Source organism: Perna viridis, chromosome 8 (assembly GCF_037379345.1).
Source record: "Perna viridis isolate PV_CMFRI_1.1 ecotype Kerala chromosome 8, ASM3737934v1, whole genome shotgun sequence".
Lineage (NCBI taxonomy): Eukaryota > Metazoa > Mollusca > Bivalvia > Mytilida > Mytilidae > Perna > Perna viridis.
Genome location: NC_142452.1, coordinates 30,810,262 through 30,817,938, shown reverse-complemented (window position 1 = coordinate 30,817,938; position 7,677 = coordinate 30,810,262). Strand labels below are relative to the sequence as shown.

The 7,677-nt window shown below is 29.7% G+C and overlaps 1 long non-coding RNA gene across 1 annotated transcript; it reads left to right on the top strand.

Moving 5' to 3' along the window:
* Positions 1-47: 47 nt before the first annotated feature.
* Positions 48-6,434, top strand: LOC148610197 (uncharacterized). Its single transcript, XR_015914763.1, has 3 exons — positions 48-224; positions 3,556-3,611; positions 3,894-6,434. It is a non-coding gene; the product is annotated as an uncharacterized LOC148610197 (long non-coding RNA).
* Positions 6,435-7,677: the final 1,243 nt, after the last annotated feature.

The window sequence follows — 7,677 nt, the reverse complement described above, 5'->3', positions numbered from 1 at the left end:
TTTTGTGATATCACTGCATCATTGTCTATCAAACGCATTAATGGGTTAAACGGTTTATCTATCATGCAAACATTGACATGATTTTATAATCTAAATGTATGATAAATGGAATATACAATAAACGAACGGAAAATAAAACTGATAACATTTTTTGAATGTCATGATAGTGATACCGTGTGGGATGATTATTATTTTTTTCAAAAATAATGTCCTCATAGCGAGAGGTAGGAAACATTAAAAAGTAAATGCACATGTGTATTGTCGTAAAATGTTACTGACAAAACATAGTTCAATCAAATTTATTTAATTAACAGTAGAATAGAATTCAATAGAATTTTGTTTTTTTTTTCAAATAGATGTTCATGCTCCATGGAATAACAATACAATATGAGTAATGATTTCTGTACAATGTGTCATACATTATTACAATAACAATATAAATAGTAATTATCGTAAATTTTATCATTTTTAAAATAAAATAAAAAAGTAAATGGTAATTTCTGTACAGTGTTTCATTTATTCACACGAACATATATATGTGTATATTTATTATGTTTTTCTTCATTTCTGCACTTGTTATTCAATATTCAGAGAACAGTAGCTTGTTAAAATAATTAAAACAATATTGTACATTCAGTTACTCTCTTTTTTTTATTTGTGTGGGGCATTGGTCGACCGTTAATTATTTTGAGCTTAAATATAAACTAATCTACAATCAAGAATGAAGAATATATACAAATTGTATCATGCCGTAATTTACAATATTGAACATATTCGAAGTTCTAGAGGAAATATAAAATAATTACCACAGAAATACATATGCGTGAAATGAGGTGTATATAATTAATATCCTTACTTATGTTCAAAGACTATTCTATTCCTTTACGCATCAATAATTCAAAATGTTTTACTAAACATATTTTTGTTTATAATGAAGTAAATTATGAAGTATTTTAGGTGTATGTGTTGAACTCATTTACCCATGGGCTAATGTTTGATCATTGTTTACCAAATGTTAGCGAAATATAAAGCACGAATGTAAAGGACAACTTGTGTGTAAATTAATACGACCTCCATATATAATACAAGTAATTTCTATTCCAATATGATTAAAAGACTATGTCTTAGTCTGAATCGCTCAGGGGTATAAATATCAGATGATATATATAGTTTGACGTTAATTGATATTAAAATATAATGAAAAAAAAAATAGAATAACTATCTTTTCGATATAAGGATAGCATAGACAATGGTCAAATACTGCTTTCATTAAGATGCGAAGGGAATATTTAAAAAGAATACAATTTATTTTACATAGCTCATCAACTTTTTTTTCATGAATTTAAATTTCAGTAATATTTTCCAAATTGCATTTTTGATATAATTTGCCTTATACCCAAATAAAGTATAAGATGACGAAAAAAATGCGTATAATGGATGATTGAGATTTTGGCATTTGAAGCATTACCTATCATTACATTTTACTATTTATTAATACATTGACGCGATGTTTCTTATGCGGCGATAACAATGTTACTTTTATTGATAGTTGCGATTATATCTATGTACTAGTTTGTTTTTTCACAATAGAAATAATAAAAAATTTTGGGTCAGGAAATTCAAATACAACTAGGCTTGCATTGTTGATTTTGTTGTCACTATTCGAATTTTTGGTAACGTCAAGATTGTTTTTTTTTTTTTTTGTTGTTGTTTTTTTTTGCTAATGTTCATTGTCGTGTTTGTTTTTTCTTCTGTTGCACTTTTTGATTTTCCTCTTTGTATGTTGTACACAGATTTGTGATCATTTTTCACTTCGCCTTTTTTTTGAACACTTCAATGTGCCTTATTATTCACAAAATGCATGTTTCCTCAATCTTCCGAATTCAGGATATCGCTTTTATTTTTTCAGGTGAATTTATATCACATTTTAGAATATCAATGTCATTGTGCTTAAGATTTTTTTTTATTAAGGAAGAGTAATAACAAAATTACCGAACTGATCGAATCAATGCGGCATGAGCAGTCAGAAGGAATTAATAGTCTAAAGGAAAGTCTGTGTATACCAAATGGCATTATCAACAGCAATGGTCCTGACTAGGTACAGTCATTTACATTTGTTTTTCAAATGTTTTGTTTATCATTATCAATATCAACTATTTCATTTAGGGGACGACATCCTGTGGTTTAGTTATAATTTTACCGATTCAGTTTATTACATGTAGCGGTAAATAAATGCATTAATGACATTTGCTGAATTCAGACGAGACAATCATGGCTAAAATAGTTTGATGCATTTTCGACTAATTTAGTAAAATATTGAATATGCGTATTTTTAATCAAGAATAAACGAAAGTCCATTATAATTACTTTCTATCCTTTCATATGCTCTCCAATTGGCATTGTCCTGTATTTCCGCGAATAACTTCGATGTTCAGCCAACGTGGTAGTCAGTGTTTAATTATGGGTTAGTGTGATGGAACCCTCAATTTTTCAGATTTATTATGACAATAGACTTTTTAATAAAAAAGAAAAATTGTATATACGAGAAACTGTATCACACTACCATATACTATATGAACAAGACTTTTTTTATTGTTTGTATTGCCATACTCTTATTTTTAATGGTTTTTGTGTACTGGAAGCGATTGTATAACTCAATTAAATTGTTTTGTTAAAGCAATAATTTTCAATAACCACACACAAATATTTTTTCATAAATCGTATGATTTATGTTACTCAATGTAAAATACTTATTTATATTCATGGATTCTTTGGAAAGGGGTATTTAGGAAAAACTTGCTTTCCGTTATTTCGAAGTTTGCACTACGAAACAAAACACATAGGTAATTAATTATCAGTAACTAAGTATTAATAACACTTTAATCGATTTAACACGAATGCAGACTGATATTTTAAAAGATAGTAATTAGTAAAAACAAGCCACAGTATCATATATGTATTTGCAGCAGATATATCTAGTCTCAAATATTTCATTATTTATTAAAAATCTGTAGATATAGACTCTGCTCATTGTTTTATTTTTATTAAAAAAATATTTATTTTTTTGTTTGTTTTGTTTGTTTGTTTGTTTTTGGGGTTTGTTTGTTTGTTTGTTTTTGTTTTTATTTATCGTCTCGGGGTCAACGATTTATATTTTCAATCGTGGTTTGTTTTGTAAGGAACAAGCATTATGATTTTGTGATTTCATTGTCATTAATCAAAGTCTATAGCAGCTAGTATTGTTTTTATGTCTTCTATCATTTTTTGTATTTTTAAGATAAATTTCTGATCAAACCCTACTACAAATGGTGTTGGAGTAAATATAAACTGATTTAAGAAAATAGAATTAGTTGGAATTCTTCCGTTTGTTTATTTTAAACACTCACTTTTGGTATACAACATTTAAAAAATCTAGTTATCAAAATAAAAAATTAACCTAAACTCCGTGGAGTATTAAAGGAAAAATAATTTAATTAAATTGTTGTTTTTTCTATCTTTTTTCTTCTTCTTTTGTTTTATTCATTTATTTATTTACTTATTTGTTTATTTTTTTAGAGGGGAGGTGTTTTGTTTTGCTTTGCTTTGCTTGCTTTGTTGTATAATGGGGGAAGGTAAGTTCAATACATTAATTGGCCTCAATTAAACTCCACGAACACCTGTATTCAAAGTTTAAGTGACAATATTTCGAAGAAAAAGTGAATACTTTTTTAAAATCAATTATAATTTTTTAAAAGCAAAGTCACAGTAAAAAAAACTACAATTTTATGACAGAAATATTTCAATTTATATCTATAAAATGGTGAGATCAAATGATCACATGTTCATTTAATGCAGTTCTTTGTCAAAAATTACAATAATTTGGGTGTAAATTATGACATAATTGATGCTTTAAGATGAGAAGAGAAGTGAATGGTAGATGAATATAGGATGAAATTAAATATGGACATGAAATGGCTGAGGAAAATAGAGGATTTTAAAAGATTATGAAGTAATTGCAGGTTAATGTAGAACAAATAAAAAAAATTGAATAATTAATTACGATTGTTTAGACCAATTAAATTCGAATGGGAATAAAGGATGATGAAAAATGGAATTTTCATGGTATATGGAAAAAAAGGAACATTGATAGTCAAAAAATGACAAGTTCTCAGATTTAAAACAGCGGCATGACAAACACATGGGAATTTATACATTAAATAAAGGAACTGAAAGGGGCACAGAGAAATCACGGTAAAAACTGGATGTCATGGAAGCGTGATCAGATCTTAATGTAATATTGACTACCTCTACTTCCCAAAGCGACTAAAATTGATTTAAAAATCCAAATAAGTTTGCTGCTTTGTTTGGTTGATAGTATTGAAGTTTTCTTTATTAGGAATGTTTCCTCTGTTATTTTAAGTACTAATGGTCTTTTAAAAGATTGCAACAGGTTTTTATTCTTGTATTTGTTTTGTATTTGTTTTTAACCAAAGCTTGAGCATGCAATCTCAATTGCCAGTGTAATTCAAAAACATAATTTTCCTATATGTGTAAAATCCATCATATATTTATGGTTAATAGTTAAATCATTTCATGATTGCAATGTTTATATTCATATCTACTTGATATCGTAACTATATCACCATAAAAATTATAAATAACGAAAACTGAAACATACTGTTGGAAAGTATAAAATCTTGTAATACGGTAACGAGGTGAGCTCACTTTAGGTGTCTACTCATTCATAACCGCTTGCAATGCATTTTTCTGCAATTATGTCAATTGATCACAAACAAATGTTTTAAAACACATGGAAACAAACAGACCAGACTTGAATTATGAGCTTTTATGCAACACTTGAAGATATATGTTTTTAGTCATATAAAAAAACATATGCTTTGCAGAGACGAAATCATATGAAAAATAATAACCACAAACTTGTCAAACACAAATCTTTCATGAATATATTCTGTAGTCCTTTAGTACTATCATTATATTGATCTAATTTATAATGCAAATATACCTCTGTGTAGGAGATTAGTAAATAAATTAGTACCGTACAAATGGGTACACTAGAAAAAGTGTATAAGAAAGGGTAATCAGGGAAACCAGGATTCTAGCGGAAATCAAAAGAATGTTATCCAGTGACAAAGACCAGTGATACATACAAAGTAACAAAAATAAATGAGCAACTCGGACTCCACTAAAAACTGGGAGCATAAACTGGGAGCATGAACCAGGTGCACCAGTATTGTAAGCATCCTCTGCTTTTCTAGAAACACCTGCCGATTTACTCATAAAAAGTCTCTTCCGGGGTAGACGTTGAACAAATCAGTTTTCATGGTGCAGATGGATGCACCGTAACGATACACGACCGTTTAACTTCTGTAGTGATGACTTTAATCTTGTAGCAACATAACCCTGTTCCAGAAGCCTAATTAAGTAGGTAGTCTAGTGCGATACAAATATTCTGCGTAGAAGTTTATAAAAGAAAATAAATCTCAGAGTCACTAACATAAAAAGAAACATTTAAATCAATCGTTAAGGCAACGATTCAACTAACTCGTTCGAGACACTTGTTTTATATACTATGTTTAATGTTATCTCGAGAGACACACAGATCAATGGTTGTAAAACCGGTACTTACATACTTTAATTACCATCAAAAAATAAAGGTACATGTATCATATCCGGATGTACCACAAAAAATAGGATAAAGATAAGAAGGACATACGACTTGAAGTGTACCACAAAAGACAACTAAGACAAAAGCAGCTAGATTAAGGAACAAAGATGACGTACATAAATTATTATGAAGCAAAATAAAACAGAATTTCTAAATATGCAATGGTGAATGTATACTATATGTATTTTTTTTTTTTTTGACAATTTGTTTCCTTTTTTTTTTGTTTTTGTATTTTGTGTTCGTTATTGTATATGTTTTTTTTTCTGGCGGCATAAACTTTTATCGAATTCTGCAGTCTTTGTATATATTTTAATAAAGTTATAAAAGGAATGATTATTTCCCCATTATTTGTAAAAGAACCTTCATAAACTATTCACAACAGTGAAATCCTTAGATATGAAAAAAATAGAACAAAAAATGTTTACATACTAGTAGAAAATGACAAATCAAAGAAATGCATACATGATGCCTTAAAGAGGGTATTAAACTGGATTTAGAGGTAACAATTAATTTTAGTGAATTAAAGGATATATTGAGAATGGATATGGTGAATATGTTAAGGGGACAAAACCCCATGCACCGGGATGAAAAGTAGGTTATCGTTCCGGGAAAGATGGTTTTGAAAATCATTTTTTTCTTTTCTTCAAACAAACAAGGATCAGTTTATCTCGTGTTTTAGCATAAGTAAGGAACTCAGTGCTAATTATATAAGGAATGTCTATCTTTTTTTTTGTAAACACTGAACTGTACCAAAAACACTTTTCATAAAGAAGTTACTTCAATATCATCATATCATATGTAGTTTTTAGTTAAAGTGTACGGGTCGCAGTTTTCCTTTCCTCGTTTGTCTACCCCGGACTTGACTTTTTATGAGCAACTCGGCGGGTGTTTCTAGAAAAGCAGAGGATGCTTACCCTACCGGTGCACCTGGTCCATGCTCCCAGTTTTTAGTGGAGTCCGAGTTGCTCATTTACATTTTACTTTGTATGTATGATTTTAGTTACTTTGTGTTCTGTGTTGTGAATGTCTGTTTTTCATGTCTGGTCTTTGTCCCTGGATTACTTTCTTTTGATTACCGCTATAACCTTGGTTCCCTTGATTACTCCTTGATTACTGCTATAACCTTGGTTCCCTTGATTACTCTTTGATTACCGCTATAACCTTGGTTCCCTTGATTACTCCTTGATTACCGCTATAACCTTGGTTCCCTTGATTAATCCTTGATTACCGCTATAACCTTCGTTCCCTTGATTACTCTTTGATTACCGCTATAACCTTGGTTCCCTTGATTACTCTTTGATTACCGCTATAACCTTGGTTCCCTTGATTACTCTTTAATAAGTAATAGCTACTGACATCTTCGAAAACTTTTTTTCTGTACTGAGCCCAGCTTAGCCTAACCTGAAAAAAATTAAGGCTAATAAAGAATGTGTATTCTTTATATTTTTATGTTTGAAATATTACAAATCCAAGCTAAGCTGCATCCAGAGCAGATAGCTTTACGGCTCCATCCAAGGGCAAGTAAGCTGTGTGCGGAATGATGAGACCAAAAATGCAAACATATTTAACGGAGCCTTCACTTCATAATTGGTGTCTTAGAATCTGTTTAATTTTATTAGAATGACATGTAGCAATCAATGTCGTCTCGTTACTTTGGTCCAAAATCATTTTGAAGACATACAATAGATAAATAAATAGAAATACTCGGTGGTTCTTTATTAAATCTATAAATGGCCCATGAAGGGTATGAACTAGTTACATAATGATTAGATTGACATAAAATGTTGATACCCAAAGAAAGCTTATAGCTAACTGTACCCAGACACTGCTGATTTTCAATAATATGCTTTTACAAGTAGTAACCATAGACATAAACAAGTGTTTTTGAAGCAGAGGAAACCATGAGACGATGCAAAAAGACATAATAAGATGCTGACCTTCTTATACAAATGGTGTCATCCTGGTTTGCCCACTTTTAATTGCTTGTATAAATAAACATAAGGGGTTATGTT